General features: G+C 41.6%; 1 long non-coding RNA gene and 1 other non-coding gene across 3 annotated transcripts in view; both read right to left on the bottom strand.

The window, feature by feature from the left end:
* Positions 1 to 13,998, bottom strand: part of LOC106559008 — a 107,747-nt gene that overhangs the window by 69,064 nt on the left and 24,685 nt on the right. The gene's annotated exons all lie outside the window — the stretch shown is intronic.
* Positions 6,972 to 7,105, bottom strand: LOC119872729. Its single transcript, XR_005362760.1, has one exon. It is a non-coding gene; the product is annotated as a small nucleolar RNA SNORA70 (small nucleolar RNA).

The following is a 13,998-nucleotide window of genomic DNA, read 5'->3' as shown; positions in this document are numbered from 1 at the left end:
TAAGAATATAACTGAGGAGTTATAGGAACTATACAAGATGTGTGGAAGTCCACATTTCCATAGTGGGGAAGGTGGGGAGTATTTCAACTCCATATCCCAGAAAGGAGACTTGTGGAAGGAGCATTGTCTTCATCCCCACCCTCACTCCATATAGAAGAGTAGAGCTGATGGGTGAGTCTGGAAGAAGGAATGGAGCTTGCCTTGCTCACATAGCTAGCTGGGCCTCTGTAGCTACTTTCCTCAAAGTCTGGAGAGAAACTTCCACAGGGAAACCCAGCTCTGGAGAGCAAAGCTCAGTTTTGGAAAAGATGCCCTATGGAAATCATAATTAGACACATCTCCAAATGGATGAAGCCCAGGGCAGGAACCACAGCGACACAGCTAAACCCTGTTTTTTCAGCTCCTGATAGAATCACTCTTTTTTGGTCTCGGAGTTATCTCAGTCTATTGATTCCCTAATAAATTTCCCTCGGATTCAATGAAATCTATCAGACAACCTCTTTGATTCAAACTTTTAAACAGGGATCCCTGGGTGGCGCAGCGGTTTGGCGCCTGCCTTTGGCCCAGGGCTTGATCCTGGAGACCCGGGATCGAATCCCACGTCGGGCTCCCGGTGCATGGAGCCTGCTTCTCCCTCTGCCTATGTCTCTGCCTCGCTCTCTCTCTCTCTGTGACTATCATAAAAAAAAAAAAAAAAAAAAAAAAACTTTTAAACAGTCACTAGTGAACTATCACCCATGGGGTCCTATACTTGCCCAAGGCTGCCATAACAGCTTTCCCTAATCCCCCATCTGCTAACAATATCACAAGGGAAAAGCGTTATGGGTGTGTTGTTCTAAAATATATATGCTGAATTTCCATTTTTCCTGTCTATTGCAACCAAAAAATGCAGTATTTAATGCAGATAACAATCATGCTTCCAACTTTGCTTTTGGATGACTAAAAAGACAAAAATGCACCAAAAATATGCCAAGTGTGAGCCACATTAGAAGTGCTGGCAGAGTGTCAGAGAAAGTGGGAGGGTCAGAGAAGCCCTCACAGATGTGTGAGATAGCATTTTTATTGGTGGATAAGGAAGGAAAGAAATTCCAAACGAGGGAACAACACGAGGAAAGTGAAAAAAAGTCTGGCATGCCTGAAGTGTAGAAGACGTGAGAGTTGGCATAGAGACGGTCCTGACAGCCGGGCAGCCTTTGGGGTCTGGAATATGCCCTGCTGAGCCCCTTTGGGATGGAGACGATGTAATTTGGCCATTTGTCTTCAACGGCTCTAATAGAGTGCTTGCACACAGCAGCAGATTATTAAATATTTATTACATGAAAAAGCAAATGTGTGAAATTACATTTGCTCATGCTTAGCTGAGTGAGTCAGGTGGCCTAACAAACTGTGAGGAGTCCCAACAGATGGAGCAGGCAGAGAGTCAAACTAGGAAATTTTCATATGAGTTATCGTTTCTTGCCTGATGAGCTCATCAGATGAGTCAGAAACCATTTTTCCATGTTTCTGAGTAGTCGGATGGCAAATGTAAACCTTATTTGCCTCCATCAACTTTTTTTTTTTTTTTTTTTTAACATTCTGGGCATTTTTTTTTCTTTTTTTTTTTTTATTGGTGTTCAATTTACTAACATACAGAATAACACCCAGTGCCCGTCACCCATTCACTCCCACCCCCCGCCCTCCTCCCCTTCTACCACCCCTAGTTCGTTTCCCAGAGTTAGCAGTCTTTACGTTCTGTCTCCCTTTCTGATATTTCCCACACATTTCTTCTCCCTTCCCTTATTTTCCCTTTCACTATTATTTATATTCCCCAAATGAATGAGAACATATAATGTTTCTTTCTCTCTCAAATAAATGAATATCTTTAAAAAATGCCCCCAAACAAAACAAAAAAACCCATAGTTTCAAAGAATCTTTAATGACATGAAAAAATATTCTTGCTATAATAAGAACATCTTGTTCTCCATCAACTTTTTAAAAGAAAAAAACAGCTATCACAAAAATAAAGTATGTTCACTTTAGAGAACTTGGAACATACCCAAAAATATATAATAAAGACAACTGAAGTCTGTGTAATTTCATTGACTAATGACGTAATTATTATAGCAAGAATATTTTTTCATGTCATTAAAGATTCTTTGAAACTATGGGTTTTTTTGTTTTGTTTGGGGGCATTTTTTAAAGATATTCATTTATTTGAGAGAGAAAGAGACAGCATGAGCGGGAGAAGGGACAGAGGGAGAAGGTGAGGGAAAAGTCTCCCCACTGAGCCTTGAGCCTGATGTAGTTTCAATCCCAGGACCCTGAGATCATGACCTGAGCTGAAGGCAGAGGTTTAACCAACCAAGCCACCCAGGTGCCCTGAAAGTATGTTTTTTTTTTTTTAAGATTTTATTTATTTATTCATGAGAAACAGAGAGAGAGAGAGAGGCAGAGACACAGGCAGAGGGAGAAGCAGGCTCCATGCAGGGGGCCTGACGTGGGACTCGATCCCAGGTCTCCAGGATCCCGCCCTGGGCTGAAGGCGGCACTAAACTGCTGAGCCACCCGGGCTGCCCAAGGGTTTTTTTGATGCAATGTTCTGTTAATGCATACATCAAACTATTTGCAGTTTTTTAACCATCCTTTTATTATGGAACATGTAGTTTCCAAATATTCATGACACTCTTGTAAATGTATCTCTAAATATATCTGTCATGATTTCTGTAATCAAGAGTTCTAAAAATCATCTTACAAACCCTAATAAAGCATAAAATATAAAAAGAAAATATAGAGTACTCTGTTCATGTGGAATAGCTTACCAGTAGAAATCTACATGTTCTTCTTCTTTTTTCTTTAAGATTTATTTATTATTTATTTTAGAGAGAGAGAGAGAGTGCAGTGCATGAGTGGGGATAGGGACAGAGAGAGAACCTTCAAGCAGGCTCTCCACTGAGTGCAGAGCCCCATGCGGGGCTTGATCCCACAGTTCATGAGATCATGACCTGATCTGAAACCAAGAGTCAAACATTTAACTGATTGAGCCACCCAGGTGCCCCTATAGGTTCTTCTAAAAATATCACATACCTAGCATACATTTCCAGTCAAAATTCCAGCACGAGGGCAGCCCCGGTGGCGCAGCGGTTTAGCGCTGCCTTCAGCCCAGGGCGTGATCCTGGAGACCCGGAATCCAGTCCCATGTCGGGCTCCCTGTGTGGAGCCTGCTTCTCCTTCTGCCTCTCTCTCGCTCGCTCTGTATCTCTCGTGAGTAAATAAAATAAAATCTTTAAAAAAAACAATTCCAGGGATCCCTGGGTGGCGCAGCGGTTTGGCGCCTGCCTTTGGCCCAGGGCGCAATCCTGGAGACCCGGGATCGAATCCCACGTTGGGCTCCCGGTGCATGGAGCCTGCTTCTCCCTCTGCCTGTGTCTCTGCCTCTCTCTCTCTCTGTATGACTATCATAAATAAATAAATAAAATGTTTAAAATAAAATAAAATAAAATAAAAAATTCCAGCACGATTTTGAGAGGGATGTGACAAACGGATTCTAAAAAATACAAAGAATAAGACACAGTAGTTAAGGCAATTTTGAAAAAGAAGAGCAAAGATGGAGGACTTCTCTTACTAGATATTAAGATCACATCACAAAACTACAGTAATGAAAACAATTTAGGGGATGCCTGGGTGGCTCAGTGGTTTAGCCTGCCTTTGGCCCAGGATGTGATCCTGGAGACCCAGGATCGAGTCCCATGTCAGGCTCCCTGCATAGAGCCTGCTTCTCCCTCTGCCTGTGTCTCTGCCTCTCTCTCTCTCTGTGTGTGTGTGTGTGTATGTCTCTCATGAATAAATAAATAAAATCTTAAAAAGAAGAAAGAAAGAAAGAAAGAAAGAAAGAAAACAATTTAATACTAGCACAGGAGTAGACAGATCAATGGAATAAAATAGCAATCCGGAAACACACTCACATGTACATAGAAACTTCATATACAATAGAGGTGGCACCTCTCACAATGAAAAAAAGATAGATTATTTAGGAATTGATGCTGGGAGCACTATCTTGCTCCATGGAGAAAAAGCCCTCTGGAGTCCTACCTCATACCACATAGAAATGCTAACGTAATGGATTAGATGCTTTTTTTCTTTTTTTTTTTTTTTAAGATTTTATTTATTTATTCATGAGAGACAGAGAGAGGCAGAGACACAGGTAGAAGGAGAAGCAGGCTCCCTGCAGGGAGCCCGACATGGGACTCGATCCCGGGTCTCCAGGATCACACCCGGGGCTGAAAGCAGCGCTAAATCTCTGAGCCACCCATAAAGTATATCTGTATGCTTAGATAAAGCATCTAATCTGGCTGCCCGGATTAGATGCTTTAATCTGAAATAGAAACCAATAAAGATAAGGAGGAAAGTATAGAAAATATCTCTGTGACCTTGAATTAGAGTAGTAGAGAAGTTCTCAAAACCATAAACAATCAGGGAAGAAATGTATAGATTTCAGTATATAAAAATTGGGTTTCTTAGGGATCCCTGGGTGGCTCCACGGTTTAGCGCCTGCCTTTGGCCCAGGGCACAATCCTGGAGTCCTGGGATGGAGTCCCACGTCGGGCTCCCAGCATGGAGCCTGCTTCTCTCTCTGCCTGTGTCTCTGCCTCTCTCTCTCTCTATGTTTATCATGAATAAATAAATAAAATCTTTAAAAAAAAATTAGGGTTTCTTTTCAAAGAAGGACATCATAGACAAAGTTAACAGACAAGTGACAGCCTAGAGGAATATATTTGTCCCCTTTAAAACTCAAGGAATTCATATGTAGAATAGACAGAGAGGAGCACCTGGGTGACTCAGTCAGTTAAGCAAATGACTTTTGGTTTCAGCTCAGGTCATGATCTCACAGTTGTGGGATCAAGTCCTGCATCAGGTTCTGTGTTTAGTATGGAGTCTCCTTCAGATTCTCTCTCCTTCTCCCTCTCATTCTCTCTCTCTTTCTCTCAAATAAAATATTTTTTAAAAATAATTTTTAAAAATAGAATATAGAGAAAACTTCTATATATCAACAAGAGGCAAGAAATCCAATAGATAGGATGCCTGGGTGGCTCAGTGGTTGTGTCTGCCTTCAGCTCAGGGCATGATCCCAGGAGTCCTGGGATCGAGTCCCACATCAAGCTCCTTGCACAGAGCCTGCTTCTTCCTCCGCTTGTGTCTCTGCCTCTCTCTCTCTCTCTCTCTCTCTCTCTGTCTCTCATGAATAAATAAATAAAATCTTTTTCAAAAATCCAATAGAAAACTGGACAAAGAATTAGAACACACAAATTACAGGAGGAATATGAATGCCTAACAAATCCATGAAAAGATGCTCAAACTCTTTTTTTTGTTTTTTTGTTTTTTTGTTTTTTTTTTTTGCTCAAACTCTTTAGTAATCAAATAAAGCAGTTAAAATAACAATGAGGTACCACATTATAAAACGTTTAAAGTTTAATATCAAGAATTAGTGAGAATATGAGGGCTCCTGGGTGTTGTAGTCAGTTAAACACCTGACTTGGTTTTAGCTCAGGTCATGATCTCAGGGTGGTGACCTCAAGCCCTACTGTTGCTCAGCAGGAAGTCTGCTAAAGTTTCTCTCCCACTTTCCCTATGCCCCTCCCTGTGCTCGCTCTCCCTCTCAATCTCTTTCTCTAAAATAAATAAATAAATCTTAAAAAAAAAAATGAAGGAAGGGTACATTCAAAGGCTGTTGGTCTACAATGGTAAACTGATGCAACTAAATAGTTAGGCAACTAAATATGCCCCAGCAATCACACTTTTGGGAATATACTCCACAGAAACTTACATGCAGGTGTTTACTAGAACCAGTCTGAAGGTGTGCATCTCAGCATTGTTTGCAGTGCCAGGGAGTTGGAAGCAACCTGGCCACTGGTGGTCAAGAAGATAACTCCATCAGCTGTAATGTATCCAATCAGTGGGAAACTAAGAAGCAGCCAGAATTAATGCAGCAGATATATATTCAGCTATGTGCTTAGCTCTTAAGACATAGTGTCAAGTGGAAAAAGTGTGAGAAACAAAATAAAATCAATAGCACGGAACCAGTGTAAATTTAAAATGCTCTAAATAATATATAAGTCTCAAGCATACTGGTGGATGCCTGTGAGCAAAGTAGAAGAAATAAGAATGGGGGTCAGGAATAAAGAGGACCTTGTACAGACCTAAGACGACAGAGCATAATCGTTGCTATTCTTCAGTTGCTTAGGAAACGAACTAAGCAAACTTGGAACTCTTAGAGTAATCAAACAAAAGGGTCACTAGACTGAGGGTGGCTCTAAAGCCAATTTGGTAACCTACGTAATCAAACTGAAACCTCAGCCAGAGTCAGTTCTGCAAATACCTCCAGATCAAGAAGAACAACCAATCACAGCCAAGTAGACTTTCCCACTATTGCACTCCTTAAGTTCTAGCCAATGAAATAGCTTCCTTGCTTTGCTTCTTTTTGAAAACCTTGCTGCCTGCTTCCAGTTTGGCACTGCCTGATTCAAATCAATGTTCAAATAAACTCTTAAAAGTTGAATACGCCTCGGTTTATCTTTGCTATTGTTGATAGGAAGTAGGATTTATCAGTGAGCATGACTAAGGAGGGGGCAGCCCTGAGGTTCTTGGGAATGCAGGGTCTGCCATTTGTCCAGGGGACCACAATTAGGGCTGCATTTGAACCCATAGCCCTCTAGAATAAGCCACTTTTCAGCCACCAAGTTTTCAAAAAAATTTGTCCCCATTAAACTTAGTAAAGCCCCACTTCTTAGAGATATGGATCCTCTGGCAGCCAGGGAACTTGACCTTGGCCCTGTATAGGGCCTCAGTTACATGCTCCCTTTTTTGCAGCTTGCCACAGATAGACATACTGGCGTGGCCAATGTGGACCCTGGCTACTGTGTTCTGGGGCTTTCCAAAGGCACCTTACATACCTGTCTAGAGCCTAGACTGGGGATAGCATGAAGTCAGACATGAACCTCTGTCTCCAAGGTCCCTTAAGGCAACTCCTAGAAGCAGTAGGCTTCATGCACTACCAAGGAAGCTACTGTTTGCAGCCATGGCACATCAGGCCCCTCTAGGGAAAGAGCACAGTTGGCTTAATTGGCTCCAGACTCTGTTTACAATCCTTGAACAGACTATATTCAGTTTCTTTCTTTCTCCCACACCCCCGCATCCAATCCATTAGTAAATTCCTTATCTTCTAAATATATGCAGAATTCAATCATGCCTCATCCTTCAATACCACCAGTGGCTTGGTCACCATCACCTCTTCCCTGATTTTGGCACCAGTCTCCTCACCAGTCTTTTGTTTTTATGCCTTTGGTCTGATTTCAACACAGCAAGCAGAATGAGCCTATTAAACAGAAAGCAGATTTCTGCTTAAGATCCTCTGGTTCCTGGGGCGCCTGGGTGGTTCAGTCAGTTAAGCGTCTGCCTGTGGCTTGGGTCATGATCCCAGTGTCTTGGGATCCATTGGGTTCCCAGTTCAGTGGGAGAGCCTGCTTCTTCCTCTCCCTCTGCTGCTCCCTCTGCTTATTCTCCCTCTCTCTTTCTCTGAAATAAATAAATCTTTTAAAAAATGCAAATTAAAACAGCAATGAGATACCACTACACATCCATTAGAATGGCTAAGATTTTTAAAATAATAATAACTGACAACACCAAATGCTGGTGAGGATGTGAAGCAATGGGAACTCTCATTCACTGCTGATGAGAATACAAAATGGTCCAGCCAGGAGCACTCAGGCAGTAGCCACCAGCTACTTTGAAGGCTGAGACAGGAGGATCACTGGAGCCCAGGAGTTCTGGGAGGCAATGGACTCTCCTAATTGGGTGTCTGCACCAAGTTGGGCATCAACATAGCGACCTCCCAGGCATGGAGGCACCATCACGTTGCCTAAGGAGGGGTGAACCAGCCCAGGTCAGAAATGCAGCAGGTCAAAATTCCTGTGCTTATTAAAATGGTACAGCCATTTTGGAAGGTAGTTTGAGAGTTTCCTGCAAAACTAAACATAGATGGGATGCCCAAGTGGCTCAGTGATTAAGCGTCTGCCTCCAGCTCAGGGCATTGATCCCAGGACCCAGGATCGAGTCCCACATCAGGCTTCTTGCAGGCAGCCTGCTTCTCCCTCTGCCTAGGTCTCTGCCTCTCTCTCTGTGTCTCTCATGAATAAATAAATTAAATCTTAAAAAAAAATAAAAACCTAAACATAGACTCACAATACCAGTAATGCACGGCTAGTTATTTACTCAAATGAGTTGGAAGCTTTTGTACACACAAAAACCTGCATCTGGTTATTTATAGCAACTTTACTAACAATTGCCAAAACTTGGAAGCAACCAAGGTATTCTTCAAAAAGTGAATGAATAAGCAAACTGTGGTACATCTGTACAATGGAATAGTACTCAGTGATATAAAGAAAGGAGCGGTCAAGCCACAGGAAGACATAGGGACAACTTAAATTCACATTTCTAAGTGAAAGAAGCTATCTGAGAAGGCTACATATGGTATAATTCCAACTATGTGACATTCTGGAAAAGGCAAAATTGCAGAGATAGAATGATCTATGATTGCCAGGGATTCAAGGGTAGGAAGAGATGAATGGGTGGAGAACAGGAACTTAAGGCAATAAAACTATTCTATATAATACTATAATGGTGGATACATGACATTATGTATTTGGCAAAACCCATAAAATCTGACAATACAAAGAGTAAACCCTAATGTACACTGTGGACTACAGTTAATAAAAATGTGTTAAATTTGGCTCATCAATTTTAACAAATGTAACGCACTAACCCAAGACATGAATAACAGGAAATACTGTTGTGGGGGAGAAGACCTATCTGGGAACTCTGTATTTCCTGCTCAGTTTTTCAGTAAAACTTAAATATATATATATTTATATTTATTTATTTATTTAAAGATTTTATTTATTTATTCATGAGAGACACAGAGAAAGAGGTAGAGACATAGGCAGAGGGAGAAGCAGGTTCCCTACGGGCAGCCAGACACAGGACTCAATCCCAGGACCCTGGAATCACAACCCAAGGCAAAGGCAGACACTCAACCACTGAGCCACCCAGGTGCCCCTAACATAATATATTTTTTACTGATTTATTTTGTTATTATCTGTCTGAAACACCACCCCCACCTCACCCAGCCACTAACACACCAAGGTAAGTTCCGCCAGGAAAAAAATTTTCATGCTTTATTTTGGTGTAATTTAAATGTATAGAGGGGCAGCCCCGGTGGCCCAGCAGTTTGGCACCGCCTTCAGCCCGGGGTGTGATCCTTAGTAGTGGTGGTGGTCTTTTTTGACCTTGACATTTTTTAAGATTTCAGGACAGTTTCTTTGCAGATGTCCCTCAATTTGTATTTGTCTATTTCCTCACAATCAGACTCAGATTATGCATTTTTAGCCAGAATCCTACAGAAGTGATGTGTCCTCAGAGCCTCATATCAGCAGATATAAGATGTTGGTCTGTCCCAATGTAGGCGATGTTATCTTGCATGTCCTACAGCCATCAGATTTCTCCAAAAAGGGAATTTGGTATATTTTATTCACTGCTGTATTCCCAAAGCCTAGAATAGTGCCTGAAATAGGCACTGAAAAAGAATACGCTGGGTGAATGACTAAATGACTTCAACTCTGTGGAGCTGAAAAGACAAACAAGGGTCCTTGGGTGATTCAGTTGGTTGAGTGTCTGCCTTCAGCTCAGGTCATGATCCTGGAGTCCTGTGATCCTGGGATCAAGTCCCACATCAGGCTCTGTTCAGAGGGGAGTCTGCTTTTCCCTGCCCCCACCCCCGCCCCTCTCCCTGCTCATGCTCTCTCTTTATCAAATAAATAAATTTTTTTAAAAAGACAAACAAGAATAAGAGGAAGAAGGGATCCCTGGGTGGCGCAGCGGTTTGGCACCTGCCTTTGGCCCAGGGCGCGATCCTGGAGACCCAGGATCGAATCCCACATCGGGCTCCCGGTGCATGGAGCCTGCTTCTCCCTCTGCCTGTGTCTCTGCCTCTCTCTCTTTCTCTGTGACTATCATAAATTAAAAAAAAAAAAAAAAGAATAAGAGGAAGAGAGAAGAAGAAGAAGAAGAGGAAGGAAGAATAAGAGGAGAGGGAGAAGGAAGAGCAGGGGAAAAGTAGTAAGCCTATGGAGTAAAGCATCACTATGTACATTTTGCATTCATTAATATTATTCAGAAGATTTCTAGGACATTTCTATGAATTAATAATGCCATCAATAGTATGAGATTTCCAGGGTCACTATACTCTTGCTAGTATAAACTTATTTTCTAGTGTATTGATATAGACTTGACCCCAATAATAACTCATCTTAAGATGATCCTCATTCTTAAAAGCTTTTTCACTCTTTCAGAAGAAAATCTTCTAAATAATATATTGAGGTTCCAGAGGCCTGTTTCATAGAGTATCAACTTTTATTATAGCACCCTCAGTGGCAATGTATGTCTTCGGTAAATATGATTTACTAGTTATCCTCAAGACAGCTCTAATTTGGTTAGTAGTCCCTTTCAATTATAAAAAAAAGGAGTGTAAAAAGAAAAATGGTCACATATTCAAGCAATGTTCTAAGGAAAGAAAAGAAGGACATGAAAATATTACCCTAAAGAAATTCAATTTTCTCAACTAAACAAGCAGAAGTCAATTCTGATTTGTTCAGTGTCCATCAACACTTATAAAGGAAAACTGTGTGAAGCATTTTGTTTTAAGTCATATTTTACTCTTTTTTTTTTTTTTTTTTTTTTTGAGAGAGAGAGAGAGAGCGCAGGTGCATGCTCACACAAGCTGGGGGAGGGGCAGAGAGAGAGGGAGAATCAAGCAGTTTCCACACCCAGCACAGAGCCCAATGCAGGGCTCCATCTCACAACCCTGAGATCATGACCTGAGCCAAAATCAAGAGTCAGATGCTTAACTGGCATCTCTTAAATCATATTTTAAAAGCAATGTTGAAAGTGAACATTTTAAGCTTGATTTTCAACTATCAAGATAATTAATAGTTAGATTTTTTTTATTTTTATTTATCTATGATAGTCACACACACAGAGAGAGAGAGGCAGAGACACAGGCAGAGGGAGAAGCAGGCTCCATGCACCGGGAGCCCGACGTGGGATTCGATTCCGGATCTCCAGGATCGCGCCCTGGGCCAAAGGCAGGCGCTAAACCGCTGCGCCACCCAGGGATCCCAAGAGTTAGATTTTAATGTAAAGAAAGCTTTTTCTCAGGCAGCCAGGGTGGCTTGGCGGTTTGGTGCCGCCTTCAGCCCAGGGCGTGATCCTGGAGACTCGGGATCGAGTCCCATGTCGGGCTCCCTGCATGGAGCCTGCTTCTCCCTCCTGCCTGTGTCTCTGCCCCTCTCTCTGTGTGTCTCTCATAAATTAAAAAAAAAAAAAAAAAAAATCTTTATAAAAAAAGAAAGAAAGCTTTTTCTCTTTTGATTTTTAAAAATTTTATTAAGGAGTACCTGGCTGGCTTAGTCAGTGGAGCATGCAACTCTTGATCTTGAAGTTATAAATTTGAGCCCCACATTGGGTGTAGAGATTACTTAAAAATAAAATCTTGGGGCACCTTGGTGGCTCAGTCAACTAAGTGTCAGACTCTTGATTTCCACTTGAGTCATGACCTCAGGGTTGTGAGATTGAGCCCCATGTCAGGCTCTGTGCTGTGCATGGAGCCTGCTTAAGATTCTCTCTCAGAGCGCAGCCCCAGTGGCGCAGCGGTTTAGTGCCGCCTGCAGCCCTGCGTGTGATCCTGGAGACCCAGGATCGAGTCCCATGTCAGGCTCCCTGCATGGAGCCTGCTTCTCCCTCTGCGTGTGTGTGTGTGTGTGTGTGTGTGTGTGTGTGTGTGTGTGTGTCTATGAATAAATAAAAAATTAAAAAAAAAAAAAAGATTCTCTCTCAGAGCCTTTGTCTTGTCGTGATCCCCGGGTCCTGGGATCAAGTTCTACATCAGGCTCCCAAAAGGAGCCCACTTCTCCCTCTACCTGTCTCTGCCTCTCTGTGTGTCTCTCCTGAATGCTAAATAAAATATTTAGGGATCCCTGGGTGGCGCAGCGGTTTAGCGCCTGCCTTTGGCCCAGGGCGGGATCCTGGAGACCCGGGATCGAATCCCACGTCGTGCTCCCGGTGCATGGAGCCTGCTTCTCCCTCTGCCTGTGTCTCTGCCTCTCTCTCTCTCTCTGTGACTATCATAAATTTAAAAAAAAAAAAAAAAGAGTCTTCTAAATAAAATATTTAAAAAAAAAGATTATCTCTCTCCCTGTCCCTCCGCTTCTACCCATCACTCCAGTGTGTGTATGTGTGCACTCTGTCAGAAAAAAAAATTTTAATTTAAAATAAAAATTTTGCTAAGACTTAAATCATCTCTGCTGCTAACAGGTTTTTCCCATCTCCCCGGAATGGTGGTGGGATGACTTTATAAAGAAGTCTACGAAGCACTGACCATTCAAAAGCTGAACCTTCTTTTAAAAAGTTTCCAAGCTCATTGCTTCAGTCCAGCAGGGATAGAAAATTTCTGTGTAGTTATTTCCCAAATCTATTTCAGAGTTAATTATATAAACAGATAATGACACATTCCCCGGACAATACTTGACTGAATGTTAGGTGTGGGTATTTTTTTTCTTACTCGGAAATTCTTTCATAAGGAAAATGCTATTCTTTTCATCTGACATAAATTAGAATGACATAAAATCAAGTCTGTTTGCTAATTGTGTAAAATTTGCATGTAGCTTCCTATTTTCTACATGTTTCCTCATGACTCTTCAAGTTAATATTTGGCAGACAAACTTAACTGCCCCAGTATGATTAGAAAGGGAGTAAACTTGCAAGTGACACAAATACAAACAAAAAATTAAAATTCTATATATTTATGTGCAGATATGATTAAAGAGGGAATCCTATTTATTTACATGTCATCTAGAGAAAAAAAACATCTATATAAGAACAGTTTACACAATGGTGACATGTCACCTCAAGAAATTATTTTAGTCACACCAAAAAGTCTGATCGGCACCAATTTAATGTCCTATGCTTCTAACTCTTTTGAGTTTCATTCTTTTTTTTTTTTTGAGTTTCATTCTTTTCTGACATTTAGACAGCATTCCTTTTTCTTCTTTTTTCTGTAATTTGTCATTTTTTCTTTTTCTTTTTCTTTTTCTTTTTTTTTTTTTTTTTTTTTGGAGGCAGGGAAAGAATCACATTGGGCATGGAGCCCAAGGCAGGGCTCAATCTCATCACCCTGAGATCAAGATCTGCGCTGAAATCAAGAGTCAGACACTTAATGGATTGAGCCACCCAGGTGCCCCATTTCTCTCAACTTAAATATTTCTTAAACATTTTTGTGTGTTATTATCAAAAGGAAGTGAACTACACTCAGGTCTTTAGCCTGCTCAAATTGAGCCAAAGTGACCAATGTTTCATTCCTGAAGGGATTTTTCATATCCCAGAGCAGCAGCACCATTTTTACAATAAATGGTATGGACAGTCAGTAATTCTAATATCTGAGATATTTTTTTGAAGACTGATTTATTTATTTGAGAGAACAAGGGGAGGGGGAAGGGAGAGAGGGAATCTCAAGCAGATTTCCTGCTGAGCACAGAGCCGTTGCAGGGCTCAGTCTCATCTAGAGACCCCATCCCTGGACCCTGAGATCATGACCAGAGCCAAAATCAAGAGTCAGCCACTTAACTGACTGGCCCACCCAGGCGCCCCTGGGATCTTTCTATATTTTCCTTAACAACGACAACTATAACAACGACAACACCTTCAACCACTGTTATCTCAGTTAGACACAACAAGCATTATTCTAACCATCTTGGGGTGCCATTTTTATATACAAGCAGCCCACAGGGAGCAGCACATAATAACCTCCTCCTCCTCTCACCTCCCACTCCCTCTGCTAAAGGATAGAACACCAAAGAAAGTGAACAAGTGGATAAGCCAATTTAAGAAATTGTGGGTGAAGTTTGAAATCTGTTT

This window comes from Canis lupus, chromosome 7, assembly GCF_011100685.1.
Source record: "Canis lupus familiaris isolate Mischka breed German Shepherd chromosome 7, alternate assembly UU_Cfam_GSD_1.0, whole genome shotgun sequence".
In the NCBI taxonomy this organism is placed as follows: domain Eukaryota; kingdom Metazoa; phylum Chordata; class Mammalia; order Carnivora; family Canidae; genus Canis; species Canis lupus.
This window is presented reverse-complemented; position numbering and strand designations above follow the sequence as displayed.